The sequence below is a fragment of the Tamandua tetradactyla genome, chromosome 11 (genome assembly GCF_023851605.1).
Source record: "Tamandua tetradactyla isolate mTamTet1 chromosome 11, mTamTet1.pri, whole genome shotgun sequence".
NCBI classification, from domain to species: domain Eukaryota; kingdom Metazoa; phylum Chordata; class Mammalia; order Pilosa; family Myrmecophagidae; genus Tamandua; species Tamandua tetradactyla.
The window spans coordinates 27,249,259-27,269,411 of record NC_135337.1 but is presented as its reverse complement, the minus strand read 5'-3'; the positions used below and the strand labels follow the sequence as shown (position 1 = coordinate 27,269,411).

General features: G+C 35.7%; 1 long non-coding RNA gene across 3 annotated transcripts in view; it reads right to left on the bottom strand.

Annotated features, from left to right (window-relative positions):
• The window catches only part of LOC143649437 (uncharacterized), a 59,598-nt gene that overhangs the window by 37,482 nt on the left and 1,963 nt on the right, over positions 1–20,153 (bottom strand). Inside the window, exons 2-3 of one of the 3 annotated variants that reach the window (XR_013158997.1) lie at positions 19,662–19,810; positions 174–280 (exon numbers count right to left, since the gene is read on the bottom strand). This is a non-coding gene — a long non-coding RNA (uncharacterized LOC143649437). Of the gene's footprint in view, positions 1–173; positions 281–18,297; positions 18,500–19,661; positions 19,811–20,153 lie in introns of those variants that run through there. The other 2 variants (XR_013158995.1, XR_013158996.1) reach the window with 2 other exon arrangements.

Sequence of the window (20,153 nt, the reverse complement as noted above, 5' to 3'; positions counted from 1 at the left end):
AGCAAAGCATGCATCCTCACACAAACCTGTATGTGAATGCTCATAGCAGCGTTATTTATAATAGACAAAAAGAGAAATGACCCAAATGTCCATTGATTGATAGACAAAATGTGGACTATTCATACAATAGGATATTATTTGGGGATAAAAAGAAATGAAGTATTGATACATACCACAATATGGATGCACCTTGAAAACATTGTGCTAAGTGAAGAGAGCCAGCCATAAAATATCACGTTATGTGAATCCATTTGTATGAAATGTCCAGAACAGGTAAAATCTATAGAGATAGAAATTAGTCTGTGACTGTCAGGAAGAATGAGATGTGACAGCTAAATAGTTTCTTTTAGGGTGTGTAGAGTTTCTTTTTGGGGTGATGGAAATCTGCTAAAATTGCTTGTGTTGATAGTTGTACAACTCTGAATACACTAAACACCATTGACTTATGCACTTTGAGTGGGTTAATTCTATGTTATGTTAATTTCATCTCAATAAAGCTGTTAAAAAAAATTCCAGACCAGAAATTTTTTGGATCCAACTGACTTGTGTTGCAGGGGTGATTTGAAGCGTAACATATCTAGAAACACACCCAGAAAAACAGGCAAGAGGCCCCTTGAGTCAACAGGAAAGCAACTTCATACCTGAACACACACTACAGACCATCCTATTCATTTTTTGGGTGTGTTTTGGGAAAGTGAAATATGGTATTTGATTAACCAGGAAAAATAGTTTAACCGGAGAGATTCTGGCCTCTTCCTTGTTCCCAGGACAGAATATCTTCTCAGAGACAATTTTTTGTGACCTTAAGAGGGTAGACATTTTTATAGGCACCTCACATCACTGTTTCTTCATACATGCCAGCATTATATCCTACTGTAGTTATGGATACTGAAAGAAAATAGGAGGCAACCCACTTGATATTTAAAAAAATAGTTTAGGTTGCTTCACATTACTCTCAGAGAAAGCAGCATTCCTGATAACTCAAGACAGAAAAAAGCACAAAATGCTAGTATTTCCATGGTAGGGAGTCATCAAGGTAGTGTAATTTAAAAAACACAGTGTTCACCAACATTTTCTCCCTTGTGTTTACTGAATGCATTCAAGATGTGGAAAAGCTTATAAACAATATTATAATATAAAGCACTGAAAGAACGTGGAAAGCCTCCCAATGAAAAATTACAGAGCTTGGTAATGTGGGCGCTGCCTTCAAACCTTGGGGGGGTTGTAGGAGAGGGACATGAATTTTCTTTGTCGCTCTAAAAGGCAAAACAGGTATCATATGGTAGATATTAACAAAGTCAGCTTTAATTTTACCTCATTTAAAGAAGAACTCTTTTAGCATTCAGTGCTGTCTAAACATAGAATGAGTTTCTCCTTGAGATTTCACATTTCCAAATGCTGGAATTGTTGATGCTAAAACTGAAAAACACTGTCTCCTAAATGTTGTGTAGGGATTTATACCAAATGCAGGTTGGATTATTTATTTCAATGTCTTTTCTACGTGAGATTCCACAATTCCCTTTAGCACCCAGTTTGGAATCATTCACTTAGTTTGACAACTACTCCTTTGTAAGGTGCAAATAATTATAACCACCACTACACATTGCCACAATAGCATGCATTAGGGTTTGCTGTTGTTGCTGTTTGCCTGATTTTAATCTTAGTACCCAACTAAAATAATCTATTCTGAAGAATTGTGCTGTGCTTTGTTTTCAGAGGATGGAGAAGAAGAATGGAGTATGAGGTAGTTTTGGAGTAAGAGCAGCCTGATAAGAGCCTTTTAGGTCAATCAGAAAACTGTTTATGGGCAATAGACTTCTGGGGAACAGGGGGCACAGAAGAAAGGTAGGAGGTTGTCAAACTCAAAGTTACCTATCTGGATTGGACGGTAGGGAGAAGATCCAAAGAAAATATAGAACTTTCCTTCTGCAGTAATTGTTCAGCCCTTAAGCATATTGACTGTCACTCAGATCTCACTGCTATTTCTCCTAGGCAAGGGCAGGATGATTTAGAGATGTCTCATTAGCTCTATGCTGGAAACTACACACGTTTTTTTAAACGATCTTTCCCATTCACATCTTTACTTGAATCACAAAGCGGGATATTTAGATTCTCTATGTCTATAGTCTCATCTATAGTGTAGGCAAAATTGTCATTGCAACACGCGTAGTAGGAGAATTCATCGAATGAATTATGCAATGCAGTTTGAGTACCAAATCATTGCTGGCTATTATCCTAACTATTAAAATTCATTTTTAAAATGCCACTGATAGGTAAGGAGGTTTTAGAACAGACAACATCTCTCACCCATTCCCATCAGCTATAAAGCAAAGAGCTGTGAGCAGGACTGGGATTGAATTGAGACATGATTCAAGGGAAAAAAGACAAAGTCCAAATGTCAGGGATCCATCAGTGTGGCTGCTTCTCTGCACAACATAAGGGGAAACAGAACTAAGAAACATCTATATTCATTATCCCTTCTATAACTATCATGCCACATATTCCAAAATGGTTCCAGAAAAAATATGCCAAAGACAGCCGAAACGATCATCAGGAAGTTATTGGCTTTGTATAATATACATTTAAAGGGAACTACAAATGTAAAGGCAGATGTGTAATATATGACTGGCATAGTTTTTATTTTCTTATACATCTTGCTACTGTCTGGGGGCAATACTCTAGCGACTACTGAAATATAATAGCTGCTTTCTCTCTCAGTATACAATTTGACAGCATTTATTCTTTCCTTCAGTGAACATAATTACTTCACATATGGAACCTGTGATAGCCTACAGGCATCTGAGAGAAACCAGAATCATGCAATCTGTCCCCTTTGTGAGCTTAATTTACATTCACAAGTGTCATTTCATTAGGGCTGGCATCATGTAGGATAAAAATTGCAGGTCAGCTATGGCATGTCACTGGGAAGTGTGCTTAAGTCAATAAAATGGTATTATTACATTTGGCATAATTTTACAAGGGAGATTTCACCAGAGGACTCTGACCCTTATTTCTTAGTTTTCAGCTTTACTATCACCCACAAGGTAACTCACTTAGAAATGGGTACTGGAACAAAGAATTTAGTCTGCTGTAAATATTTGTGTTGTGTGCAGTGCCCTTCACAATAACTTTGTAACATCATCTACAATCTCGATGGACGTGGTGGATTTACCTCGCTAACTGTTAAAAGGGGGCTTGTTTGAGTTTGTGTAATCAAACCGGAAGCCGTTGGAAGCCTGTGCCCTTTATTTTGACCTGGCTGAGGGTAGAATTTAAGAAGATTGTGTCGCTGACACTTTCCATTATAAGTAAAACAAAAATGTTGGTTTAGCAGATGTTCCCTGAGAATGAGAGGTGTGAGGAGAGCTCTGTGAATTGCCCTGATTTTTTATCAACAACCAGTGATTGTTTCTCTTATTTGAACTGGGAGTGGCCTTGAGGTAGAATTTCCTATTTGTGTCCCTCTTCTGTCGATGACATCAAAAGATATTTTAGGGAGGGCCACGGTGGCTCAGTGGCAGAGTTCTCGCCTGCCATGCTGGAGATCCAGGTTCAGTTCCTGGTGCTTGCCCATGTAAGAAAATAAAAAAGAAAAAAGCTCTAAAAAAGGTTTTTTGTTTTGCTTTTTCACATGGGTAGGCACCGGGAATCGAACCCGGGTCCTCTGGCATCGCAGGCAAGTATTCCTGCCTGCTGAGCCACCGTGGCCTGCCCAAAAAAAGATATTTTAACATGAGAAGTTAGAGATGGTCAGGAAAGTCTAAGCTGTGATTTTTGTCATGATGCTATTTTTTTTTAATGAATATATAGCCAAATAAGTAAGAATACTTAATTCTCAGATGGCAAAGATGGCACATACCACACTAACCCTTGAGCCTCGATTCAGTTGCTGAAGACTTGAAGTTTCATACCATTAGGGGCAGCCAGAAGTAGGAAGAGAGTGGAGCAAGGGTAGACCAAAGCTGAATCTATGAAGACGCAAAGTCAAGGACTAGTGTTCAGATACTGAACTAAGAGCGGCAAGGGTCATTGAAGTTCAAGCAGGCAATAGACAGAAACCAAAGGAAGAGTTTGAATCATTGAATCAGGCAACATAATAAGAGCTGTGCAGATCAGATTAAGCTCTTGGGAATAGGTTTGTTTACCAATATCCTTTCTTGAGTCATGTTTAGGCTTCATAGATTCCTTGGCACTGCTTTTAAAAAAATTCATTTAATTTTGAATATGTTTCATTTAATCAAATCTGTCAATGGACATGATTGGAAAATTAAAGTGTAAAGAACTTATTTTGTGAAGCTCTTACCCATGTCCCATACCTCCAGAAGCTCTTTAACCTTTAGGTTTAGTTCTATTCTTAATCTCCATATTTCTTAAATTTATGCCTATGCTAACATTTTTTATTTATCAAGTTTAGAAATCGTCTGCTGACCTTCTGCTTCAAATAATAATTGAGTTATTCGTAATGTGGATCTAGCTTGATTTTATAAATGAAAACCAAAAGCACTTATATTATTATGCTGACATAAATATTGTTCTTTGCAGAGACCAATAGTGTACTATGATTGCATTTCTGTCTCCATGGTTTCACAATCATGAGCCCTTTGCTACCTAAAGGACAATGTTCAGGTATCCAGTTCAAATGGATTTTCTTTTATTATATTGTAAAAATTATTCAGAAGTGCAAGGATAGTTCAGTGGTGGAGTTCTCACCTGCCATGTGGATTTGATTCCCAGTCCATGCACATCCCCCAAAACCAAACAAACAAAAATTCAACAAATGATGCTGCAATAATGGGATGCTAACATGGAAGAATAATGAAATGTGATCCTGCTATACAGTATACAAAAAAAAACCCAAAAAATATTACTCACTATCATGCCACACTTTATTGATTTTATAATTGGACCTGCCTTTCAAAACAGATTTTGGTTTTTTTTTTCTATAATTTATTTACCTATCTTTTCTTTTTTTTCTAATCTGTGCCTTTATTATATTTTCTGTATTTGGCCGGTTGTAAAATTCAGTCGTATGCATCACCTCCCCACCAAGGACTTTCTCCTTGGACTACGACATATACTATTCTAAGGAGTCCCCACTGCTCTTCAGGCCTACCCTGCAGCTCTCATCTGCAATTGCCTTTCACTGATTTCCTTAGCTGGATTTATGTATGACATATACTACAGTCATCTTTTTCACCTTTTGAAAATTTTATTTGGATAGAAATTTGGACAAATTTTCTTAAACTTAAATAACAAGATTTCATCATCAATTTAGAAGTCTTTTTTTCTCTTTAAGTTTTTCTAAAGCTAGAATTATGATTCCTGGGGAGATATATGAAAGAGATAAAGATAGAAAGAGAGATAGTAATATATGGTTCTGCTTTTGTTTTCCGTTTTGAAGAGGTAAATTTTGTAATAGATTAAATGCTAATTGCCCTCTTGGTCAAGCCTAGAATCTGGCACTTTTCCATAATTCTAGGAATCTTAATCTTAGTAAACCTCAATTTATTCATCTATGAACTGGGGATATAAAAAGACCCACCCATACAGTTGTTACAAAGAATAAATGACTATATACATAGTGCTCAAACCAGTTTCTGACATGTAGTAAGAACTAAATAAATGCTAGAAATCATTATTGTTATTATTAAATGTTAGCTAATTTTCTATTTTTTTGAGATTGATCTAATTTTTTTCAGGGTTGCTTCAAGAATGACAAATTATGGAGGTTAAACCCTCAGTACACTACTCAGGACATAGTAGGCTTTCAAAATATTGTCACATACCCCCATCACCATTATATGTACTTAATTATTGTGATCATTAAAGAAGGAAAGAAAAAATTACAATATTCATTTATCAGAGACCATTACATACTAGCTATTTTTAATTCAGATAATAATATTTGTGGTTTTGTAGCCTGTATGCATTAGACTCTTGGCAGTATGAAAGAAAAGATCCTCTCTGCTGGTTGCTATGTTGGTTAAAATATGAAACATATATGTTAATTCAGTCCAAATTCCTCCAGCTGCTAATGAGGATACCTCCCAGGTTTCTCAACATACCATTTTCCTCATCCCCTGTAGTGAACATTGATTAAGATACTTTCCCTTTGGATTTTTTTCAGTTGTGTGAGCCAATAAATTCTCTTAAATATTTAAGGATGTTTGGTTTGGGATCTCTATAACTTTCAACCCAAAGCTTCTTAAATGATCTAATCAAGCAATAAGCCCTGATGAATCTGCTAAAAAAAATTGTTTAATTGAAAAAAAATTTTTTAGGATCCACTAGGTACAACTACTGACATCTGAATACAAAAATGATTAAGTCAACACCTGCCCTCCAGAGATCACAGTCCATTTAAAAATAATGCAATGTGATTAGTGCAACAAGGATGGAGCACTGATAGAATACAGAGGAACGGGAGAACCTAATTTGTCCTTTGAGATTGAAGATGGTAAGGTTAAGAAAGATTTCTATAAGGAGATAGTGCTTGGATGATTTTTTTTTAAAAAGATCACACTTGGTTCTAAGTGACATAAACCCAACTCAAAGAATCTTAGACTAAAAAGAAAATGCATTGTCCCAACCAATGAGAAGCATGTTTGATCTAATCATCAGGAACTGCCACCAGAATCTGATCAACATCTGTCTGTTTCACCTTTCTCTCTCTCTCTCTATATATATATGCAAATTAAGCGGGCAAACTTTCCATGTCTCATAGTAAAATGACCAGTGCCACATTCAGACTTTATCCTGCTATCTCACCACACCCAGGAAAAAATAGAGGGCCTCTTTCCCTGTGGTTTCAGCAACTTTTAGTATTTTATTTTTATTTTTTACTTATTTATTTTTGCATGGGCAGGCACTGGGAATCGAACCTGGGTCTCCAGCATGACAGGTGAGAACTCTGCCTGCTGAGCCACCGTGGCCCACCCCAGCAACTTTTAAAACATCATTCTGCTGTCTGCTGGCCTCATTGTTCCTAATGATTCATTTGCATCGCTGCTGCTATGTGTGTCATTTTTCCTGACTACTTTTAAGAATTTCTCTTTATTTTTGGTTTTCTGCAGTTTGACCATAATGTGCCTAGATGAAGTTTTCATTGTACTTATCTTGCTTAGTGTAAATTACGTCATTCATCAAATTTGGTAAAATTTTGTCTATGATTTCTTTAACTTTTTTTCTTCTCCATACTCTTTGTTGTCTCCCTTTGAAATTCCAATTACATGCGTGTTAGACTCTTCAATATTTTTCAGAGGCTCCTGAGGCTCTTTAAATACTTTTAGATTTTTTCTCTGTGCTATTTATGTTAGATGAGTTCTATTGCTGTACCTTTAAGTTCACTGTGTTTCCTCTGTCATCCTCATTCTGCTATTGGTGCCATTCAATGTATTTTTATTTCAAATATTGCATTTTTCAGTCCTAGAATTTCCATTTGATTCTTTTTCATAGATTATATTTCTCTGACCTAATGCTGTCACTTATAATTACTATATAATCTAGGCAAGGCATTTGTTTTTTCTGAACTTCCATTTCCTCACAAATAAAATAGACATAGTTATTACTTTGAGGTAAGATTATTTTGATGATGAAATGGATGTACTGTTTTCTAAAGAGTGTTTTAAAACAATACCAAGATATTAGTATGCTGTATTATTTTAATTGGTCCCTAATGAGCATCTACCACAACTTTCACTGCAGTCCACCCTCCACTCTAAACCAGAATTATCCTTGTATAATAAAATTAGATCATTCCCTTGATTAAAATATTTAATGGCATCTTAATACCTACAATAATATATCCTAATTCCTGTATTTAACATCTAATATTATTCATAATCTGACTCCAATCTACTTTATCAGATTTATCTCCCACCACATCCCCTAAACTCTAGCTAGACAGGGCAAAAATGACAATGCCTGACAATGCCTATTTTAATAATAACAATTCTGTTTTTTCACACCGTGTTACCTGTGTTTGATATTATCTCACAACCTATCCTCCACTCCTTATGCACGTATCATCCTAGAAGACCTGACTCAGATGTAGCATCCTTTGTAGATTATTTTCTAATTTGCTCTAAGGAAGTTGTCCCCTCCTTCCTCTGTGCCCCATTATACTTTGTTTATGTCTCTATTATTGTACTAAAGTTTACTATAATTATCCACTGATTTGTCTCACCCCAACCCCCACCAGTTTATGCATTCCTTGATAGCATGAACATGTTATTCAATTTTGGCTCTTGAGTTCATAAACACAAATAATGGCACAGTAAAAACCTAAAGCAATATTTATATGATAAATAAATATAGCTAAAATGAAAATCAAGCATACATGAGAAGTGAAAACTCTATAACATTTTACAGATTTTAGAATAGGTACATAATAAATGTCCATTCTTAAAAATGACCATTTTAGTTCTATATGGCTGAATAAAAATTGTCCCAACATTTATTGACAAAATAACAAATAGTTATTGTCTCAAGATTCTTTGGGTCAGGAATCCCAAAGAATTTGGGTGCCTTGGCTCAGGGTCTCTCCTGAAGCTGCAGTCAAGGTGCCATGAAGGGCTGCAGTCATCCCAAAACTCAACTAGGAAAGGATCCACTTTCAGACTTTACTAACATGGCAATTGCTAGGCATGAGATTCTCCCTGGCTCTTGTCTGGAGGCATCATTTCTTGCTGCATAGGCCAGTCCATAGGATGCATTCAACATGGCAGAGTAAGCAAACAAGAGAGTGAAAGAGGGAACCCAAGATGGAATGCATAGCCTTACATAACTAATTCATGGAAATATCTCCTCATTTTTGCTGTATTCCATTCACTAGAAGAAAGTTATTAGTCCAGTCTACTCTCAAGGACAGGGTATGAAAACCAGGAGAAGGGACTCATTGGAGGTCATCTTTGAGGCTCCTTACCACAATGACAATTAGCAGTTTCAGATAAGTCTTTCTCAATAATAAAACTAATACCAAAAATATGGAAATTAATGTGTTAAGAAGAAAAAACCACCCATATTTCCATCATCCAGGGAATACCAGTTAATATGCTGGAAGATAAAACTTTACTTTTTAAAACGTGTTTTATGTAGTTGAGATGATATCATGCACATCCTGTTTGTTTTCACTTAAAATGTTATATTTCTGAAAATGCCATAATGTGATTTTAATAAACAAACCATTTCTTATCCATCCCCTATTGGTTGAATATTTTGTCTGTTTGCAATTTTTTTCTAAAATAACAATGGCACCATTATATCCTAAAATTAGAGTCAATAAACAAATGAGTCAGCATAACTTGAAAATTTGGGTACTAGAAACAAGAAGCTAATTTCACAAGTGGGTACAGGAAATTATAACTACCATAAAAGAAGGAACATGCTTGCTTTCTGTCATTGTTAGATATGCATGTTTTTTATTTCCTTTTTTGTTTAGGGGCTTCATTTGATGGTATTTACTTGGATCTAATCAAAGTCAGCTTTGATTTATGTCATTCAAATTCCTTTTTAGAAGTGAGAAGGAAATACTTTACCAATAGATCACATTCCACAACTTGATAGATCAGACCTGTTGCAATTATTTTTCTTAGTAACAATAATGACCTTTGTTTATTGTTTTACTTTGTGAAGACGGTAAGACAGTTATTACTACCATCCACATATTTCAGAGACATAGAGAGCTTACAGTAACCTGTCCAAGGTCATTGAAATATTAAATGGCTGATTATGAAAATTACAACATTGGCCACATTATGCAAGTTAAACACAAATACACATTAAGACCCAACTGACATCCTAACCTACTTATCCAAATCAAGACTTTAAGTTTATGTAAATTCAGTTTATGCAAAAGCCAACCTACATCTTAACCTGTAGCTTCAAATCCAGATTTCAAATTTATTTAAAAGCATTTTACCTGAGAGCCAAATAACATGCTGAACTACATCTTCAAATCAGAATTTCAGGTTTATATAATTGCGGTTATATTTTAGAGATGTTGATGCCTCTTAGAGCCTGTATAGAGCACCTATTGAAATTTTGAAGAACTTCCATGTTTACCATGATATGTCTTAAGTTTAGAAAGATAAATTTGCTAAGGAAAAGAATTTGTGTGTGTGTGTGTGTGTGTGTGTGTGTGTATAAAGTATACATTGTAAATTTGATAAGCAAAATCATATTTATGTACACACACACATGCATACATTCTTCTAAATCTCAAAACTGAGAATGATGAACATACTTTTAAGGGGCAATAGATGTTTTCTAAATGCAATGTTTGTTTGTTTGTTTTGATAGAATTAAGTTTACACTATTAAAAATTGTTTCCTCACCGTTGAACCTCCAGAAAGGCTATCTTCTATTTCCTCCCTAATTTGGGTGTATTTTTAAAACTTGATTTTGAAGCAATTAAAAATTTACAGGAAGTTGCAAAGATAGTACACAGAGATCCTGTGTACCAAATTTACCCCAAAGGTTACCTCTTACAAAACCTGAATATTGGCATTGGCACAATGTAGATTTCTATATATACAGATATGTAGATTCATGTTACAATCACAACAATCAAGATATGGGACTATTCCATCTACTACAATTATCTCCTTTTTGTTACTCCTTTATAGCCATTACTTTCCTCCCACCATCCCTAGCCTCTGACAATCATCAATTTATTCTTCTTCTCTATCATTTTGTCATTTCATGAATGTTCCATCAATGTAATCATATAGTTTGTAGCCTTTTGCACTGGCTTTTTTTTTTACCCTTGATATCCATGTAAGTCGTTGCATGTACAATAGTCCATTCTTTTCTATTGCTGAGTAGTCTTGCATGGTACCCCAGGGAGTTTAACTGCTCTGGGTTGCTGTTTTAAACTAAAGAGTCTGAGCTGGACTCAAAAATGAAAGCATGAGGTCAATATTCTCCACCTGAAAAACTTTGTTCCTGTACTAAGAGTTTTGTTTTTTTTTCCCCCTATGAAGAAAGTAACTGAGGGGGAGAAAGACTAAGCATGATTTATGCAGTTTTCAGCTTAAATAGAACAAATGCTGAAGAATAGGGATATATGGAAAATGGCTTAGTCCTGATTTTCTCTTGGAATATCTTGTTCCAAGAAGTTAATTTTCTACAAGTACAAGTATACAAAGTGAAGTACCCCAAACAAGCAGAAACACAAAGCAAAAACCAACTGTAGGAACCTAGAGCCAAATGCAGTAGGTTTAAAAATCTCAATAGGTCATTACTAAGTATATATGTTCTAATCAAGGCTCTCAGAATCATTTAACTTTAATTTTTTACTTTTTCTAGACTAATATAATCTAGATCAAAGACTTGAAAGAAAAATAAAATTAATTCTATCTAAATAAAACCTGGCTTTCCTAGTTGTGCATATTTCTAACATGCTCTCAGTCAAATTTTGCCACAGATTTGAATGGAATTTGATGTGTCAACTACAAACCTAGACATCGCTTTCCTAATGATGCAATATGTCATCCTCTGATTTGCATTCTGATTACTAGCAGGTTTATGAAGTGCATTGTCCTTTTTATTGCTAATTTTTTAGCTTGAAAGACTAATATTAAAACCTCTAGGGAAACAATAAAGAGTTTGTTAGGAGAATTGTGAACTGTATCTTATTTTTAATTTTTTTTCCTATTTTTTATAAAGTATTTTATAAAATAATTTGTCTCACTGAAATGTCAAAATATAGCCAGATATTACTGTATCTGTGATGGGTAGAACTACAGATTTTGTGATTCTAAGTAAGAATTCGTATATAACAAATAAAGGCTTAATATCTTTTACGTTTAAAAAGCTCATAGGAATCAATAAAATGCAAGTTCCCCAGTAGATACCTGCTTTATAAATGAATAAATATGAATGCTAATAAAGGTGCTAATCAAGCTAAGATGAAGATAACACACCATATTTTAATTTTTTCCTTTTTTTTGTTATATCAGGTATTGGAAAGTATTCAGGGAAGGAACCACTGTCATGTTCAGTTAAAATATGATTTAAAAAAAACTGAAAACAAACAAAAAAGAATTAAAAAATCATGATTCATATTTAGTACAAAATAAATACAGGGTAGATAATACACCCAAATGTTAGCACCTGTAGTATTACAGGTGTTTTTCTTAATTTATTAAACTTATTTATATTCTCAAAATTTTATGTAGTCATTATGTATTACTAAAATAATCGGTATTTTTAAAAAAACAATAAAATGTATTGTTAGAAGAAGCCAGTGAAAGGTGAGCTGTTTCTCAGGATAAATTTGACAAGAATGATAGCTCTAAGATGAGAATTCAGAGACTCATGTTGCATATCATGAATCCTCACAAAGAGAGCAACTTAATTAAGCTAAAAAAAAAATAATAACATTGTTGATTCTAGAATGGTGACTAGAAACATAATGACTCATCTTCATTATGCAGTCATTACTTTAAGCTTAAATTTGGAGACTTGGTGAATAATAAAAGCCAGGCTTTCTCAGACTACTCGATTCCGCTGGGGAGAAAGGCCTGGCTTTCCCCTGTGCCCCAGGTTTTAGCAGGTGGTCCAGCTGACAGCTCCTGCTGCCACACCCAGGTCTTTGCTATAGTAATCAATGAGCTGATCAACTGTAAAGTGCCTTAGAAAATGTGTACTAGGAGGATTCCAAATCTCTCAACCTAAATTCTCTAACGATTCCAAAATGCATCTGTCCTCTTGTTCTCTGTATACTTTTACCAAAGGGTCTCAAAATCTTTGAGTAAGATGACAACATAGAACAAGTCTCTTCCTATATGTCCCTGAAGTAGGTTATTTCCCAAATAACTCCAGGAATCCTTGCCTTTCCCTGTCTTTGTTCATGCTGGTTTCTCAATCTGGTACGTCTTGCCTTTTGCATCCTTCTGTTAAAATTCGACTCATTCTAGGATGAATTCATTGCTTCCTTCTTTGCTTTCCTGAGCCCTTTATTTGTACCTTTCTTGTAGCATGTATTATCACACGTATTTGATGATAGCGATCTAGCCACTTGCCTACTAAATAGTATAAGATCCTTAAAGATAGGGAATACATCTTTATCATTTTTTAGTCTTCCTAATATGCAACTAAAGACCTTTTACCTAGTAGACACTCAGAAACATTTGATGAACTAATATTGCTTAGTAACCTAACTACTGACACTTTTGACTTTAATGATACTCTCGATCCTGAAAAAGGGAGTCTGGACTGATAAGAGAAATGTGAGCTCTAGAGTACTTCTTAAAGAAAATAACTGTAATAGCCCTGCTGGTATATTATCTTCCCAGTGTTCTAGCACAAAACATAACATACATATTTAAAAACATACACACACACAATAATGAATTAAATGAATTCTAAATAGCTTTAATTCTCAGAAAATTTCTCTCAAGTGCTTAAAAGCATTTTTTGCTATTATCTACAAATTTTCTCCTATTAACCTTATTTATATTAATAATTGCTTAGATGCTGTTTTAATACATCAGCATAATCATACAATCCAAAGAAGTGAGCTTGACTCATTCAACAAATATTTATTGATCATCTGTTATATGTTAGATGCAATTCTAGGTGTTAGGGATGTAGCAGTTGCACACACACACACACACAAACATATACTAGTACACTTATGCATGAACACATTTACCTGCCCTCATGGAGCTTGCTTCCTAATAGAGGGAAAGCACTATAAAAAAGACTCCAAAAATAAACAAGTCAAATATTTAACAGGTTAGATGGTGATAGGTCCTATGAATAAAAAAGACACAATAGATGGTTATCAGAATTTGGTGGCAAAATAAATTCAATTTAGTAACACTTTTAGTCTCATTTTACAATTCTTTACTTCCTTTTTTCCTGTTTCTTTAATAATTCTAGAATCTCTTCATTTGTTAAATTGTTGGAAAAAGCATGAAGAAGCCTAAATTTAATTGAAAGCACAAAGATATGAGTTTCAATGCTTCAGTACTGCCAGGACTATTTAGAGAGCTTGGAAAAAAAATGAGAAGCACAACATATGTGTAAAGGATGTAAATTATATAGCTCCCTGCAATCAATAAAAAAATAAAAGTCAGATAGTAATTTGCTTTTGTTTGTTTTCCTTTTTGTAGAACATTAATCATCTTAGAAATAAATATTTGAGTTCAGTTCCATAAAACCACTATTATAATGTCATTGGGATTAAATATCATTAAAATAAGTTAGCTTTGCTTGGACAATTTTTTTTCCATCATGACCATCCCGGGATTGCATCTTTCCCTTTAAACCCTAAAGCTGTCCTGTCAATAGCTGGTACTACATACTAGCTATGTAGTGGCATCCTTAAATTTGGAGTGAAGCTGTCACTTCAAGGACCTTTGTGTAAGCAAGGGGATTCAAGCCTTTATTATGTATTTCTGAAAGAAAAAAGGAAGGGGGAGGAAAGGAGGAAGGAAGGGAGGATGGAGGGAAAGTGGAAAGAGAGAGGGGGGAAAAGAGCAAGAGAAGAGAGGAAGAGAAAAAGAGGGAAGAAGAGGGAAAGAGAAAAAATGATGGAGAGAGAGGATAATAATGGATTTTTGGTAAAATTTAAATGAAATAGCATACCGGGATATAATGACTCTAACATATTTATTATTAATTGCTGCATAAATAACTTTCAATTTTCCATGTTTTTTACAAGAAAATTCTAATTTTCTTATTTACAAAATTTTTGGTCATTAAAAATGCCCTGGATTTAGGTCTACTTTTGACCTCTATAAGCTACAGTCCTCTTTGGCAATGCCTATTACAGAAATTTTGTCTGCTTATTTGTTTGTTTCCAGTATTTTTTGTTTGTTTGTTGTCTTTTTTTTTTTTTTCACTTATTCTAGCATCTACCATTGTAGCATCTACAATCTAGCATTGTTTTTCATTCTCTGGCTCTTACCCTTTCTTTATAATAAATAAATTTGTAGAATCCACTGAAAGTTTTCAATGCTAAGGTTCAAAATATTTATGCACTTCCATAGCTCTCTGCTCAACTAATTTCAAAACATTTCTGGAATAGTTTCTCTACACTATTTAATGAAACCATAATGTTCATATTTCATTTATTAACAAATGATTATGTAGCATGATTTAAAAATACGTCATTTGGTCATTAATAACTAATATTTGGCTTGTTTGCTCTCGTCCCTACCAGCTATTATAGAGCCCTCAAGCATTGTAGACCTCTTCCCTATCACTTAAGAATTTCTGGAAGTTCCCAAGGGCATCTCACTTGTGCTTAGAAATATGATCCGACAACCACAACTTGGCCTCTGACAGGCAATGCAGTCATTTCCTTTGAATGCCACTTGGCATTTGGATTGTACCCCCTCTGCTACTGCAGAGAGAGTCATTAGACTGTGCTCTGTGGGAACAAAGGCCCAGGAACAACAGAGATTCCCAGAAAATAGCCACTTTATTACTTATTAAGCCAAAAGGGTCCAAAAGAGCATAGGGAAAGATCTCCCCATGGCTGCTCCACCAAGAGGCCAACTTCTCATGTCAGGGTCTGTGGATGGCAACTCTTCACACCCTGCTTTGTGTCATTGATGAAGGACCATGTGGCCGGTCCCTGGGTGGAGGGGGGTCAACTGCTGGCCACCTCCACATGCTTGGCTTTGTGTGGGAAATGAGGGATACCTGCACCACCCAACTGATGGGCTTTTATACACTCCAGGGTAAGGAACCCTACCCAAGAGCAACAGTTGTGCCCTGGCAATCATTTGGAAATGGTTAAGATTTAATGTCTCCCATGCCTACCTGTGATCTGTTGTGAAATAGAAACATACCAAACACCTGCATGCAAACAAGCACAAGCGGAAACAAACTAGACACCCACATGCAAACAAGCAAGGGTGGAAACAAAATAAACACCTGCATGTAAGCAAGCAAAAGGGGGAAAAAGAGGGACATAGGCTAGGGTTAGGAGATGACTTCTGGGGCATGTCATGATTTCCCAGCAACTATCCAAGCTCATCAACATAGCTGGCATGCTGCCAGGCTTCCTTGCTTCATCCTCTGGTACATTGCTCCCTCTTTTACTGGTGCTGCTTACACACTGGAGTGTTTATAGAGCTAAAGCTCCAATGTATTCCATGGCAAAATGAAGAATTCCTCTTTCTTTCTTTTCTTCTTTCTCCTCTACCTCCTCCTCCTCCTTCTTCTTCATTTTTAATGTAATGCCTTGTTGAAACAGGCTCCCAAGCAATGCTGCTTGTTCCTTAATTTATGACAGAGTTTCTAGTGAACATAGATCTTTCAAGTTTTATTCACTATCTTCCTTCTCCCTAGGCCACAGATATGAAACTAAATAAATGACAAAGACCCTGCTGTAGTCAGAATCCCTCTGACAACTGATATATCAGTAATTGGGGAAATCTAGGCTTCCAGACTCCTTCTTCCCTGAGGATGTGCTGGTTCCTACCAGTCTCCTCAGTCCTGTAACCAATAGACTCCTGGCATGTCTAACACAGACAGGTCATGAGTCATGCCCTTAAGCATCTTTCTATTAGCAGAGGATACCATTTAGGCATAAACTGGGAGAACCACCCACAAGATAATCAGGTCTTTATCTTCTTGTTTCCTGTCTTTTTACCCCATCATAAAATTCTGACCCTATTTTTTTTTTATTTTCTAAAAAAATTCTAGAAATATTTTCTTAATTTCTTTTAGATGTCTTAGTTTGTTCTTTAGATGGTTTACCACAATTTTAGATTTTCTGCTAATGCTGTATAGTAATTATATAGATGACAAACTTGCAATGCGGTAATTTCACCATTTGTTCAGTTCCTGGGAAGATTTTGTTGAGAGAGGAAAAAAGGCTATTTGCGAACTGCTGATGGATATCAATAACCTATGCTACCCATTTCTTCCAATTTCACAGTTAATTGATAATTGACTCATTTGACAATTAAATTTGAATTTGTACTACTTGTTGACTGTTTGACAATACTTTGCTTTGACTCGTTAATGTGTTCCCAAAATGGAACTGCATCTTATTTTACCAAATCTGCTTTATTATCATCATACTTACATTATGACAGTTAACAATGTATTCATTTGCCAATCTTTTGCTCTACTAGATCCCCAGAGTCTGGCAGAGTGCCTACAATATGTGCTAAACATGTTGGATGATTGAGCAAATGAATGAATGCATTCAATCATTCAATCAAGTTTTCCTGGGGTACTATGTGCTCTTGTTAATTCATTCTTCATCTACCCCCACACTTTACTCAGACCTCTGCTAACTAAATTCTACCAAAGTACTTCCCTAGCATCTCCACCTCTTATATATACATACATAGGGACTAGTCTCTCTGGTTCTAGCTCCTCTTCCTTCTTAGAACCGTCAGATGTGCTAGGAGCTGTGTGAAAGGAAGAATTCAGCCACTTTCTTCAGCACTGTTCCATTCACCTTCTCTGCAGTTCTAATCCGCTTACTTTCCCCTCCCCAACCATCCTGGACTGGCTCTCCATTTTCTCCTCTATCTCGTATCCAGTTCTCATGACCATTTATGACTCTGGGCTCTAACCCCTAACTCGATTCTTTTGTTTTCCAATATAAATTCTCTCCTTTTGGAGGGATATTTCCTCAGACAGATCTACACAAGCCTGTTATATCTCAGATTGGTCCACTCATCTGATGCCTCTAGCAGGCCCATCTCAGTCCCAGAAGCAGAGAGATGGGGGCTATCGAGCATTGTTTCTCAGCAGGAACCCCTGAACTTCCAGGTTCAGAATCACCTGCAGTGATTTAAAAATGAAGATACCCACTCCCCTGGTCCCTGGAAATATGAAACTGGTAAAATTTAGGATTATATCTAAATGCGTGAGAACACATATATTTATTTGAACTGTGCTTTACTCTAATTGTTGTGAACAGAAAAACACTCCATAACTCCTTCAGATTCAGTTTGAGTAGGGTTAATTTCAATTTGATTAAAATTTTCAACTTGCATATAAGAATCCACTCAAGCTGAAATAATTGGCTTATGCATTTGTAAATTCCTCTGAAGAGAACATGAGAATTCTCTACATGTGCTTTCTTGAGCTTAGTATTATGTATATAAACCATTCTTAAGCTCTTAAAAAAATCTGTCCGTTGTGTTCATGAAAGAGTTTCACCTAGATATTTAGCAGCTTTTTGCTAACACGTTTTGGGAATCACGGATTTAAATTCTGTATGCCTTGAATCGTCTTCCCTGAGATCCCTGAGAGTGGCATTTTCCACCTCTTAAACCCCACAGCATTCTGTTTATATATTTCTAATGGCACTTATCTTGTTGCGTCTTGAATCACATTTGTTTTCATTTATTTTATCTCGATGGCATTTCAGGGCAAACCTCTCCCACCTGTCAGCAAAATGTGAGGGTAATGAAGCTGAAAATTAGGGGAGGGTCAGGAATTGGATACTGAAGAATTATTATCAAAATGCAAAACTACATTCATGCTCCTTTGGTGGAAAGCAGAGTTGAAGATGTGCCTAATGGAACAAGAAACATTAAATCAATAGAGGGCATGTGTGGGAGTCAAAGTGTGTGGAGAAACATGAGGTCACAGTGGGAGGAAGCTAATAAAAGGTAAATATGGGAAGTAATGATAGTATTATTCATGTTTTCTATTCAGACGCATTTTCATGGATGGACTCTCAGTACCGTTTTGAGTTCTCTTTCAAGGGTTCAGGATCCCTGAGACTTCTCTCAGTCTTAAAAAAAGCAGTCTATGCTACATGGCAAACAAAGAATCCTATTGCCCATGCTACAATAACTTCAGTGACCCTATTTTTTATCCTCCATAGCGTTTACCACTTACACATATGAAGCAATGGATCAAATTTGAATGAATAAATGAACAAATGAGGTGTACACGTATTTTTTACTTTTAAGGATTAACAAATATTCTAACACACTGGTATTTGGCTGTGCATGCTAACAATTTCCTGGGGTTGAGGATGCACGTTCCTCAATTAGGTTTTCTATTGGCTGATTAGTCTTCACCTACTGGCAACTAAGTTTTTCTTAATGGGGTATTTAGGATCATTTTAGTGATGGTCATTTACAATAAAAAAGAAAAAAAACTACAGTAAATTCTGAGTTTACTCAGAAAATAATACTGAGCTCTAATGTATTATTTAATCCTATTCCATCTGCAAGTGTTTATTTTCTTTTATCAACTGCATTAGAAGAGGCTAATTTGTATACAGTTTACAAGTCTTTTCCCCAGCGAGGTGTCTGCTGTCATGCTTCTATGACCCTATTATACCAGAAAATGATACTACATTGCTTCCAATTGCTTTAATATAAAAATCAATAAAAAGAATTATATGGGGGAAATCCCCTTACAATTGAGAATAGCTAATAAACAGGAATGAGAATAAAATAAAGAACTATCTTGAACCTTTTTGATCAAACTTATTTCCTCCTCTTTATCTTTTCTTCTTAAAAAATAAAAGCAGACAACGCCTGTCTGTCTTACAGGCACAGGTGCATTATCCACGTGCCACTGCTGAGCCATCGGTAACAGTCATTGTGTGCCAGTTATTTTGCACAGTGCAGGATAGGAAAAGGATCTGTTAGAGAGAGTCTACAGCATAATTAAGAAACGCTCTTCTCATCCCACTGCTCTCCCTTATCTTTTCTTCTCACCTTGCCCTGTGTTTTTCTTCTTCATGAAATGGGAGTCGTTTTCAGTCTTGGTGAGAAAATAACAATCCAGCTAACCCCAAATGATAGGACGACTTCTGCACTGAGTCACAGGTATGTGGCTCCAGTCAGGAATCCAGCATAGTCATTTTCTGGCAAAATTTGAGGCAGATAAAACAAAAATAGAAAAATGGCAGAGGTCAGAAATTGTGGCTGCGTTTTTTTAGGAAGCTGGATGCTGTTGATTAGTTGCCAGTTTTTTTTTTTTATTTCAAGGGATTTGTTTCCCTCTTATCAGAGATTTTAAGCCAAACATTTTTGTTAAAGCACTTTTGGTAGAGTATTTTTTTATAATGCTCACACCACATAGTTATGACTTGAAGAGAGAATGGGCCTCATGCAAACCTCACTTTACTTCAAGGTCTCTAGCTTGGCAAACAGTCAGGTTATCACCATGTGTCAAATACTTCTCTGCCTATACATATGCCCCAAACG